The sequence below is a fragment of the Mus caroli genome, unplaced genomic scaffold (genome assembly GCF_978045245.1).
Source record: "Mus caroli unplaced genomic scaffold, Mus_caroli_1 scaffold_19, whole genome shotgun sequence".
Taxonomy (NCBI): Eukaryota; Metazoa; Chordata; class Mammalia; order Rodentia; family Muridae; genus Mus; species Mus caroli.
This window is the reverse complement of record NW_028227274.1, coordinates 84,390,749-84,404,508: the sequence shown is the minus strand read 5'-3', so window position 1 is coordinate 84,404,508 and position 13,760 is coordinate 84,390,749.

Genomic DNA, 13,760 nt, shown 5'->3' with positions numbered 1-13,760 from the left:
ATACCTAATCCTGCCCCTTTTACTCTTCCCCCCTCCCATCCTGGTTCTTCGCTCCCTCTGCCTCCTCTCATTATTTTTTCTCTCTTCTAATTAGGATTGAATCATCCTCAGTAGGGCCTTCCTTCTTATTAAACTACATATGGTCTGTGAGTTGTATCGTGGGTACTCTGTACTTAATGGCTATATCCATTTATCAGTGAGTACATGCCATGCATGACCTTTTGAGTCCTGGTTAGTTACCTCATTCAGGATGAGATTTTCTACTTCCATCCTGCAAAATTCCACTGCAAAATTCCACTGCAAAATTCTTGATGTCTTCATGCAAATGATCCACATTTTCTGTATCCATTCTTTGGTTGAGGGACATCAGGATTGCTTTCAGTTTCTAGTTATTATTAGTAATGTTGCTATGATCATAGTGGACCACATGTCCTTGTATGGTGGAGTATCTTTTGGATATGTGGCCAAGAGTTGTATTCCTGGGTCTTCAGGGAGGACTATTTTCAGTTTTCTGAAGAAGTACCAGATTGATTTCTAGAGTGAGTGTACCAGTTTGCAATCCCACCAGCAATGGAGGAGTGTTCCTCTTTCTCCACATCCTCATGAGCATGTACTGTCCCTAAGCCTCTCATTCTCAATAGTCCTTGACTGATCACTTGCTGAACAATGTTAACACTCTAGGAAGAGCCTATAGGTTTGTTATTGTTTTGTTTGTTTTTGTTTTTTGTTTGTTTAGTTATGGGGAAAAGTTCAGCTTCCCTAAGAGAAGACTATGAATACATACAATCAACTTACATGGTGTGGTAGCTGGTCACATTGCACCTCTAATCAGTAAACAGAGATATGATTATTGGAGCTTAGCTTGCTTTCTCCTTCCCCCTTTTACTGAATTCAGAACCATCCCTTAGAATAAAGCCCCTCACATTGAGAGTGAATCTCATCCTTAGGGACACATTTTGGTGCACTGTATAAAAGGATCCAGTCCATCTTGATGAGGAAGTCATGGTGGCAGCAGTGTAAGGTATCTAGTCACAGTGCAAGGAAGGGAAATAAACAGGGATAAATATTGGTAGTCAATTCATCCCAATTCCTTTTATTTAGTTCACAATCCAACCAAGGGCATGTTACTCCTCACACTCACAGCTTCAGTTCTTCTCCATGAAGTCTCTTTGGAAACCACTGAGAGATAGTTCTATAAAAGCCAATTAAGGTTCAACAACTTGGTTCAGCCTTATTCTGATTATCTGAGAGAGGATATTCAGCCCATACCTAACAAAGACAGATTTAGTAGAAGTAACCTTGTTGCTTCTTCAGATGGGGCTTGAAGACAGGCTGGATGTACAGCAAATCTTGCCAGCCACTGAGTTTATATTCAGTGAACTCCTCCATGGATTCTGTATCATTCATTCCTTCAGGTTCCTGACCTGCTTGAGTTTCTGTCCTGACTTCCTTCAATGACAAAGAATGATATGAAATTATAACCTAAATAAACTCTTTCCTCCCCAAGTTGCTTTGGTCATTGGGTTTCATGACAGCAATGGTAAGCCCAACATAAGGTAAGTCATATGCACAAATAGATAGATAGATAGATAGATAGATTGATTGATTGATTGATTGATTGATTGATTGATTGATTGATTGATTTGGGGACTTGCAAGGTGGATCTTCTAGTAAAGATGCTTGCTGAATTAGTCTAGAGACATGAGTTCAATCCCAACAACCTGCATAAAGGTGAAAAGAGAGAAGCGACTTCACACATTTGGCTTCCACATGTTTGCAATGGCATGTATTGTGAAGCACATGCACATTTGGGAGAAAAAAAAGGTCTAAGCATGTGAGTAACATTATTTCATCACTATGATGTAAGAGTGCAATCCCAGCTACTCTGCAAAATGTCCACTAGTTTGTAAGTTAATTTTATAAATTATAAAGATATAATTATATATTAATTATATACACAGAGATACCTATACACAAGTACACACATGTGCACACATGTGCACACACACACACACACACACACACACACATACTGTTCCTAGGAGTTATGGGTTTTCAATGAAAATCTCATTTCTAGGTATGGGTTATTGGCCCATGTATTCTTGATCAAAAAGGCCCTGGAGTCCCCCAGAAAGGATACAGTCTATTGTCATTGCTCTTTGCCATCTGTCATAGGAAGTTGCCAAGAATCTTTTGTGAAGATACTACTCACTTTGATTTTAGGACACAAGAAAATAGGGTTTGAAATGGCTGGGAAACTATTTCTGCTGCTTAGTTTTCGTTACTCTAGCAGGTACTATGAGGCTGGTGAGGATAACAGACACCAATAGTGTGGTTAAGCATTAAATTCTTCTTGTTACAACACTAACTAGACAGGCAAGATGTGGCCCCTGGTACAACAGTGGTCAGAGTGTATATGGAGTTTAGCAATTGTTGCTTTGAGCATATATGGGCTGGTCCATGCCCCCTGGCACATATGTGGCAGAAGACTGCCATGTCTAGCCTTAGTGGGAAAGTATGCACCTAATCCTACAGAGACTTGCTGACCCAGGGAAGGGGGATGGATGCTGAAGGCGTATTGGTGGGGGAGTAGAGGATCACCCCCTCAAAGGCAAATGGGGAATGGGGTGAAGAACTCTGAAATGGGGACTGGGAAGGGTGGCAATATTTGGAAGGTAACTAAAAAAATAATGTTTTTTAAAAGCATTTAATACCTGCTATTCTGAAGATGGTCAAAACAACTATACATGTAGAAGTTATAGGACCTAGGGAGAACCTATTGATGTTACTTTTCTAAGTGGTTATGTTGGCAAACTGCCATCTACATGGTGATTTTTACATCCATAGATTTGTGTTCCCCCTCCCACTTTTGGTCAGAGCTACATCCTATTACAGTGGTTAGTGTTTAGTGCAGAGACACGTTACTGTTCACAGAATCACTGCTCACAGAATAAAGCAATGGTAAATGTTCGGCTGTACGTGAGTCATCTATATCGACTTTCTTTCCCCAGGGCTCAGAGATCAAAAATATAAAAAATGTGGACTCAAACAATGTAGAAGCTGGAGAATGTGGAGAAGTATTGTGTAATACTGTCTTCTGGACAGGGCTTGGACACTAGAAAATGGCTTCAGAGTAGCTGTGGTTATCCACAGAAGATCTGCAGAAGCTGAGCTGGTTAAAAGTCCAACATGAAGGGGCAAGAGCCTTACCCTCTCTAGTGAAATCATTAGCAGTTGATGGCTACTGAGTTCAGAAGAGTTACTTTGTTTGTTTGTTTGTTTGAGAGTGTGGTAACCAGTAGATTCATCATAGTCCCACAGATGACCCCATATGAAGGGTATATGAGCAGCACTCACTGGATACAGTGGGTTAAGTTTGTTGAAGCTATATCCATGATTACAAAAGGAGAACATGAACTTGGGGGGAAGATGAGATGAGTTTTCTGGGTTAAAGTGGAGGAGTGAGGGGTAAATATGACCAAAATACATCGCCCAAATGTAAAGAATTATGGAAGAATAAATAAAATATTAAAATGAATAAGAAACCCAGACTAAATAAAACTGGACATTCTGGGAATCAATATAATTGAAAGGAATATCTATGAAGCTATGTCATAACATGGGGAATAGTTTGCATCTGTGCTCAAGACTTCCTTTGTACCATCAAGTTTCAGATACTCTCCGCTGAGAGTTCAGGAGGACAACACACATTTCTAACAGTGGCTTAAAAATAGATTTGAAAACTATGTGGAAACCAAAGATATATAGTATGTATGCTAAGCTGAAGATGAATCTGTCAAAATGTAATTTTCTGTCAAAATGTAATTAGTGACTCAAAACATTACTTAAAGCTGATAACTCAGGTATCTATTTGATGGCTGAACATATATTTCAATTGAATTAATTAAACTAATTGGAAGTTAATTGTACTGACCATGACTCTGTAGAACATAGTGCTTGTTTCTTATTATGTGAATAAAGTGTTAAAAGCCAATAATTGCTGGTAGAAAATAAACTTGCATTATAAGGTGTAATGAGATCAAGAAGTATATTTTGATTAGAAAAAAATGCTTGGGCTTCTGAAATAAATGGTGAATGAAACATTGATTTTTCTTAAATAATAAAACCATTCACCCATTTTTGTGACTATTCATTTAGTTTTTTACTGTATATAATTTAAGAATAACTGTGCTAAGACTAATTCAGTAACATTTGTAAGATGAAAAGCAGAGGTAGAAAACTGCTCTATACCTAGTTTTAAGGTAACCACATTACTAAATGATGTAATTGGTTATAGTAGCCATCCTGTAGATCATTAATGCATACTGCTCATGGTGATGATAGTCTTAAAAAAGACACCAGGGAAGCCAGGCGTGGTGGCTCACACCTTTAATTCCAGTACTTGGGAGGCAGAGACAGGCGGATTTCTGAGTTCAAGGCCAGCCTGGTCTACAAAGTAAGTTCCAGGACAGCCAGGGCTATACAGAGAAACCCTCTCATGAAAAAACAAAAACAAAAACAAAAACAAAAACAAAAACAAAACAAAAAAAGACATCACAGGGCACTATGCTGAAGTTTCAACTACATTGTCATTTAAAACAATTAATTGTTCTCTAATTGATGGACAGCTGTTAATATATTTCTCTGGAACCTAAAAATGTGTCTTGAATTTATCACCATGCTACTTAGACTCCCCAAATCCTCTTATGATTTTAAAGCGATGTCTTACTAATGGGATTAGAAGAAAGAGCAGAATATAGGAACTGACACATTGCAAGGAAGACACTGACAGTCATGTTTACAAGGCCAGTTGAGGGAGTGAGGGTTTTTCAGATAGGTAGAGATAAGAAAGCACAAATTTTATATGTGCAGAGTTGTACAGATTTAAATATTTTACTCAGTAAGGATAGGTTTAATTTTTCTTTCTTAGGGTACATCAAGTTGGATATGTGACTTTTTTCATGTCAGAGGAATTGATTATTCCCCTCTAATTGTCAGAAATGATCTTACATCTGAAGTAATGTCTGAGAGAACCGAGTTAAATAATTTTAATTTATAACTAGAAAGCATAGCAACCTTTGATCCAAAGGTTATATAAGCTTCTGCTTTTGAGTCATGCCTTTTATTAGTCTAATTATGGATGACTTCTGCTTCCTTCAAAAAGTCCTTATGTAGGGGATGGAGGCGAGGAAGATAACTAATTCTGTAAGAACACTGAAAGCACAAGCATGAGGAGCTGTGCTCAAAACACATGCACAACAACAAGTGTGGCCCCATGTCCTTGTAAGTCCAACACTGACAAAGGAAGAGACATATAGATATCCAAGTTTGGGCAGGGGGCACAAACTTAGTTCCAGATTCTGAAAGACCATGTCTTCAAAGAATAAGATGGTGAGTGATAGATCAACATATCTTTTATCCGCATCTGGTCTATGTACACACATGTGCAAATATCATATACACACAGAGAAAAAACGTCCAGATTATTTCACAATTGATCCTTTCCTAAGTGCCAACAGCCCACTTAATTTGAGCAAGTGATGGTCAAGTGATGCCCATTTACACTCAGCCATGTAGTAAATGTCTGTAATATTTACCACCTTATCTGTACTAACTACCCTTTAACATTTCTTTTTTTTTATTATGTATTTTCCTCAATTACATTTCCAATGCTATCCCAAAAGTCCCCCATACTCACCCCCCCCCCACTTCCCTACCCACCCATTCCCATTCTTTTGGCCCTGGCATTCCCCTGTATTGGGGCATATAAAGTTTGCAAGTCCAATGGGCCTCTCTTTCCAGTGATGGCCGACTAGGCCATCTTTCGATACATATGCAGCTAGAGACAAGAGCTCCGGGGTACTGGTAAGTTCATCATGTTGTTCCCCCTATAGGGTTGCAGATCCCTTTAACTCCTTGGGTACTTTCTCTAGCTTCTCCATTGGGAGCCCTGTGGTCCATCCAATAGCTGACTGTGAGCATCCACTTCTGTGTTTGCTAGGACCCGGCATAGTCTCACAAGAGACAACTATATCTGGGTCCTTTCAGCAAAATCTTGCTAGTGTATGCAATGGTGTCAGCGTTTGGAAGCTGATTATGGGATGGATCCCTGGATATGGCAGTCTCTAGATGGTCCATCCTTTCATCACAGCTCCAAACTTTGTCTCTGTAACTCCTTCCATGGGTGTTTTGTTCCCAATTCTAAGAAGGGGCACAATGTCCACACTTTGGTCTTCATTCTTCTTGAGTTTCATGCGTTTAGCAAATTGTATCTTATATCTTGGATATCCTAAGTTTTGGGCTAATATCCACTTATCAGTGAATACATATTGTGTGAGTTCCTTTGTGATTGTGTTACCTCACTCAAGATGATGCCCTCCAGGTCCATCCATTTGGCTAGGAATTTCATAAATTCATTCTTTTTAATAGCTGAGTAGTACTCATTTGTGTAAATGTACCATATTTTCTGTATCCATTCCTCTGTTGAGGGGCATCTGGGTTCTTTCCAGCTTCTGGCTATTATAAATAAGGCTGCTATGAACATAGTGGAGCATGTGTCCTTCTTACCGGTTGGAACATCTTCTGGATATATGCCCAGGAGAGGTATTGCTGGATCCTCCAGTAGTTCTATGTCCAATTTTCTAAGGAACTGCCAGACTGATTTCCAGAGTGGTTGTACAAGCTTGCAATCCCACCAACAATGGAGGAGTGTTCCTCTTTCTCCACATCCTTGCCAGCATCTGCTGTCACCTGAATTTTTGATCTTAGCAATTCTGACTGGTGTGAGGTTGAATATCAGGGTTGTTTTGATTTGCATTTCCCTGATGATTTAACATTTCTAACGAACATTTGATTTTTATCTTATTAACTTAATTTCTAGTTCTGTAAACCCAAGCCCGTGTATAGGGAGTGCATGGTGGGAAAGTGCTGAATCTATGCACCTGTACTCTCCTCAACACTTTGACTTTTCAAACAGGGTCTTTTATGGAGTTCAATCTTTGAACTTGTGATACTCTTGTTTCATCCTCTAGAGAGCTGGAATTGTAAACCTGCACCATGCACCCAAACTCTATCAACATTTTCAGGACACACATTTTTGGTCATGTAGGGCACTGGATATAGCTACAATGTATCAAAAATTATACACCTGCCAGCTGTATGCAGTTTAATTACAAGGCTATGTAATTGAAAATGAGGAAAATCAAGACAGAAAAAAATTGCAACAGTTTCTATGTCACTCTACTTTAGGCTAGCTGATGGAATCCCAAATCTTACAATGGGTGAGGACAAAATGAGGTCTTAAGACAGTCTCTCTTGGTTTCAAAAATAAGCAAACATTTCCTACACTTTTTCACTTGCTTGCTGCTTGCTGGAGTATCTCTACAGACATTCTGGATTAAACAATATGTATGAAGGTTAATATACAAACAGTAGGATTCACTGTGAAAGGAAACAGAGAGCAGAAATTGCTTACTAAAATGGTGATCTCCTTGTGTTTTTGCCCATTCTTACTGTAAGCAACCCCCCCACACACACACACACCACACACAGATTCACCGTAAGAAGAGAGTAAGGATCACACACCAACACACACACAGACTTATATGTATAAGTCATTTACACTTACATGCTTACCTCTCACAACAGAACATCGTGAACCATTAGAAACATCAGCCCTTTAATACAGTTTTTATATTCCTTAAATGTGATGTAAGAGATTAAGAAGATTGGAGTCGTGACATTTTTCTTAAATTTCATTTCTGCTGAGGAGTTAATTGCTGAAGATTTAATAAGGATTCCATAACATTTCTTAACCTCTGTGCTTTCTTCTGTAAGTCAGCACAGAACTATTTGATTTCATGTGAAGCACTAAACAAAGTGACTATTGTATAGAAATAGTATTGCTATTTTCATTGACACAATGATCATATTTTAACTATATAGCATTTGAAAGCAAATATAAGCAGATCTGGGTAACTAGATGATATATATATACTTGTAGCTATGTCCCTACACTTATCATTTTATCACTGTCTGTCTTAGGTAGAGTTCTTTTGCTGTGAAGAGACACCTGGCTACAGCAACTTGTATAAAGGAAAACATTTCATTGTGGTTGACTTCAGTTCATAGGTTTAGTCCATTATCACCATGACAAGAACCATGGTGGCATACAGGCCGACACTGTGCTAGGAAAATAGCTGAGAGTTCTTCATATGGATCATCAGACATCAGGAAGAGAAAGTCACCGTAGGTCTGGCTTGATATCTGACAATTCAAAGCCCACCCATAGTGACATACTTCCTCTCAAATGGCCACATCTCTAACAAGGCCACACCTAATAGTGCCATTTCCAGTGAGCCTATGGAGGCCATTTCCTTTCAAACCACTACACTATTTCAGTCTTTATATTTACCTATGTATCTGGATCTATATCTGTAGATCTATATCCTATCTATATTTATATCATACAGCCATGGGGTTAGTTGTTTTGAATGATAATAGATTCAGATCTAATTTCAAACTGCATCTGAACATCTCATTTTCCAAGTACCATGTGTTAAAGATTCTCTCTTTTATCCAGAGTATGTTTTTGTCATCTTTGTCAAATATTAGATGTCTATAGTTATGTGTACTTATGGTAGGATCTTTTTTTTTTTTCATTTTTCTCAATGAGATTATACATCTGTTTTGGAGTCAGTACCATAGCCTTATTATTATGGACCTGCTATACATCTTGACATCCTTAATGGTAATCCCTCCAACATTATTTCTTCTGCTTAGGGTTGTTTTAGCTATCCAGTGTCTTTTACTTTGATTCTTTGTCTGTTTATTTTATATGAACTTCAGATTTTTTTAGTTGTATGAAGAATGAGATAATTCAGCATCTTGTCACAAGGGAAATCTTAATAATTTCTAGATTTCTGGTGGAAATTTAGGGGTCTCTAAGGTATACTATTGCATCCTCCATAGTTTTATTTCTTGCCCATTCTGCATCCTCTTGCATTATTTTTCTAGCTAGTGCTTCAATACATACAGTATTAACCTTGTCTGGTTGAGGTATATTCCCTCTCATATTGAATTCTCTAAAACTTTGATCATAATATTGGATTTTGTCAAATGCTTTTTAGGCATTCATGGAGATAATTATGTATTTTGTACTTAATTCTACTTATGTGATTAATTACATATAAATGTGTCTATATATATACATATATATATATATATGTATATATATATATAGTGTATGTGTGTGTGTATCTGTGCATGTGTAGGCTTAGATTTTTCAAAAACTACTTTAATAAAGGTTCTCAAAGCTTCAACCTAACCATGTACCCCAGGGCCCAAAGGTAGGGGAGAAAATATGGTAAATAGATGTGAACCTGTTTAGTAGTACTTCTTTGGGGGCAATTCAAATCTCCACTTTCAGGATACCATCAGTTCAGTGATGTCAGGACACCAAACATCAATCTCTTCATTTCTTGTGGCTGTTTATTTTGTTAATTTCTTGATTTAGTTTCATTGGTTTAGCTGAATCTAGAAAACCTTCATTCATTTTAGAATTTCCAACTCAATGGAGTATTTTTAAAGTGTTATTTTACAACATTCTAAATGTCTTTGTGTCTACTGTAATGTTTCCCTGATCATTTCTGATGGTGTTAATCTGGGCCCTATCTTTCCTATTTTTGGTTAGTTGGGACAAATGACTATTGATATTTATCTTCTCCCAGAACCAACTCTTAGGTTCAATGATTTTTTTTTTGCAGTTTATTTGATTGTATTTTATTAATTTGACCTCAGATTTTTTTAGTAGTTCTTGCAGTCTACTGGTTTTGTATTTGGTCTGTTCTTGTTTTTCAAATTCTTGAATTGAATCATAAAATCATTCATTTGTGCTCTTTCTGATTTCTAATGTAATCACTTATTAGTATAAATTTCCCTTGTAGGACTGCTTTCACTTTATCATGGAGATTTTGTATATGTGTGTGTGTGTGTGTGTGTGTGTGTGTGTGTGTGTGTAAGTGTGTGTTGTTGTTGCATTTTATTTAATTATAAAAGAATTTTTTTTACTTCTTGATTTCTTTCTAACAAATCATCATTCAGCAATAAGTTATTTAATGTCCATTAGTCTGTGTGCTTACAAGAGATTTGTTTTCTGTTGATTTTAAGTTTTATTGCATTATTTATTATCAGATAGGATACATGGATTTATTTCAGTCTTTTTGAAATTGTTAAGATGTTACTTGTATCCTACCATGTGTTCCATTTCAGAATAATGTCCATGTACTACTGATTAGAATGTATATTCTTTTTGTTTGTTTGTTTGGGTATAATATTGTGAGGATATATACTAAGTGCTTTGATGTATTAAGTAATTTAATTTCTGATTTTTTTCCTGTGCCTACATTTTGTTCAGATGATCTGTCTATTTCAAGAAAGTGGAGTATTGAAATCACCTATTATTAATGGATTGGTGGTAATATGTGTCATTAATTCCAGTAGTATGTATTGATGAAACTGGGTAAATTAGAGAGTATGGTGCATTTATGCTCAAGATCATAAAATCATTTTGAATACTTTCTCCCTTGTTTAGAGTAAAATGTTCTTTCACTAATAACCACATGACACAGTCCATACTCAGCTGCCTTGAAAAGTTTCCTCTTCAAATGATACTAGTTCAAAACTATTCAATATAGCCTCTGAGAGACTTTTTGGACAAGGACAAAATAGCAGCTACATTCTTTGACAAATATATATAAAGAATGTTAACTAAGTCACTTAGTAATAGTCTTTCATTTGAAACCACTTGAGCTGTGCTGGCATAGTCCACATTTATTTTTCACACTTCTACTAGGTTGCCTCATTAGCTCTGCTCAAACAATTCAACTACATTTCTAATGTAAATCCCAAAGTCTTTCATAGTACTCTGAACAACAATTTGGTCAGACTGGCCAAAGAACTCTCAGAACAATTTCTTTCTTAGAGTTACTATTGAGGAAACATTATGACCAAAGCAACTTTTTAAAGAAAGCATTTAATTATTTAATTAGTGCCTAGCTTACTTGCTTACTTTTTCAGTGGGTAAGTCTATGATCATCAGTGCGAGGTTTCTGGTGGCAGGCAGGCAGGTCTCTGGAAATAGTAGCTGGGAGACTATGTGATCTGCAAGTTGCAGGCGGAAGGAGAGAGAGAGAGAGAGAGAGAGAGAGAGAGAGAGAGAGAGAGAGAGAGAGAGAACAGAGAAAATGAATGGTTAGACCTGGCACTGGCTTTTGAAATCTCAAAGGTCAATCTAAGTGCCACATTTCCTCCAACAAGGCCACACCTCTTCCAAAAAGGCTATGCTTCCTCATACTTCTCAAACAGTTATATATGCTGAGGGTCAGGTATTCAAACATAAAAGCCTATTGGTGAGGGAGGTTTTCTAATTCAAGCCACAGCAGGATGATAAGTTGGACTTACCTTTCTAGATCCTTGTGTGAGATATTCAAGACGTGACTAGGCAGATAACTTGGATGTGGCACATGAGGTGACTGAAGGTTCAGGGTTAGTTGGTCCTGTCCTGTTCTGAGGTTGGAAGTTGGGGTTGACAGAAGCTGAGGTGGCCATACTATGCTAAAAGCACTGCATGGGTCTTGTAGCAGATCTGAAGGACGGAGGAGAGTTCACTGAGTACAGTATCAGGAGGAATCCTTTCCATCCTTCTCTAAGTCCTGATTTGTCTCTTACAGAACCTAAAGCTTATTGATTAGGCTAGATGGGTTGATAATGAGTTTCAGGAATCTGACTGTCTTTACCTCCTTCTCTCCCTATATATCAAGGCTTAAATCAGCATGTCTTGGGGTTTAAGTGGATTCTAGGAATCCAAACTCAGGTAGAAGTGCTTTCTGGGCAAGAACATACCACAACTAAGTTATCTATCTAGATGTCACATACATCCTTATAGTTTCCTTTTATCCTCAAACCACTCTGCTTTCCCTGTACCTTCCTGAGGGGCTCTGTTCTTTCCCCATTGTAGTTACTCTCTCTTATCACAAAATTCTCTCCCCAAGATCTCTATAAACAAACAAACAAACAAACAAACAAAGAGCTCATTGTCTCTTTCTGGTTTCAGGAACTATACCAGGACTAAAATTTAAGACCTGCATTTGAGAGGAAATGTGGTATGTGCTATTTGTGTTCCTCAGTGTGGCCTATGTCAGTAAACATAATGATTTCTACTTCTGTCCATTCACTTCAACATATCAGCCTTGGCAGAAATTTTCAGACAATGATAGAACTAGAATACTAAGTAACTCCAATAATTAGCAAATGGAAGTGCATGAAAAACCTTTTGTGTGGCAGAGAAAGCAACCACCAGAGTGACAACCTACAGAGGAGGAGAAAAATGTTGATGATGATTATATATTAGGAGTTCCATATCTAGAATATATAAATAGCAGCAAGAATTAAACATCCTCATTCTCCCAAATGCTCCCAATCTGTAAATGAACTGATTAATTCAATAAGCAGTTCTCAAATGTCAAAAATATTGGGAGGTTTCCAATACTCTTATACGTCAGGGAAATGGAAAGTTAAACTACTTTAGGAATCCATCTCACTCCAGTAAGAATAGCTTTTATCAAAAACACAAACAACCAATGCAAGTAAGGATATGGAGAAAGGGTAACATCACACACTGCCTTTGAGAGTATAAGCTGGTGTAGTTCCTACAGATATCAGTGCATAGTTTGCTCAGAAAACCAAAGAAGTAATTTAACATTGCCTTTTTGGCCCCAAAAGTCCCTCAGGCCATCAGTTCCAGCTCGGTCCCCAACCCAACATCTTCTGTTGTGTAAAGCCTTTTCCTATAATGTTGTTTTATGTGCATCTTGTGCAATTGGCTGCGGGAGAGCTGCATGCTCACGTGTCTCTGTCACTCATGTCTGCTTTTACTACCCCACAATTATTCTCACCCTCCCAGGTTTTACTGATGGCATGGCTTTTCAACACACAACAATCTAAGGTCATTTACACTTTTTGTAATGGTTTCTGATGTACAGGAAACAGGATATGTAAACACTAAGCAAGCATACATCTACAGCAGGGTTATTATCAGTTCTGTCATATCCAACTGATAACATGAGCCAGACATTCACTTCTGTTCAAAGGATCAAAAGTACTCCATTTATCCATAGTCACATTGTACAACAGCAGTAAAGATTTGGGGTATTATGGTGGATTTATAACATAATCCACCACCTCTGACTCATGGGCCCCGGGGCTAGAAGAATGAGGATGAGCAGGAACCTAAGTGCTATTGAAAGAAGAGCAGGATGGAGTGACAGTGCAAAACTATAGACATAACACATGAATATTCAGTCAAGGGACAGGGAAGGGTGGCTACAGTAAAGATCTACAGGCACAGTACAAGCATTTAGTCACGGGACAGATGGGTGGGGCAATAATGCTGAGCCCTATACATAAGTCACAAGAATCCATCACCCTTCTGGTACCTCACATCCAGTTCCTCTAGTGATGGAGATTTACAAAGAAAGGAAGGCCTGCAACACACACTAACACTTACAGGGATATGATGCTTGCAGTACAGGAAACAACTGAATGAGTAAAATGCTATGTTTCTCTCCTAAGACACATTCCAAGACATCATCCCCTGAATGCAAGTGGAGGGGATGCTAAAAGGTGGGTTTTGCTTATCTTGTGTTCTTCACATAAGCACCACATCCAGGAGGGGTGCTAGTCTAAGGGTTTAAGGAGTCATT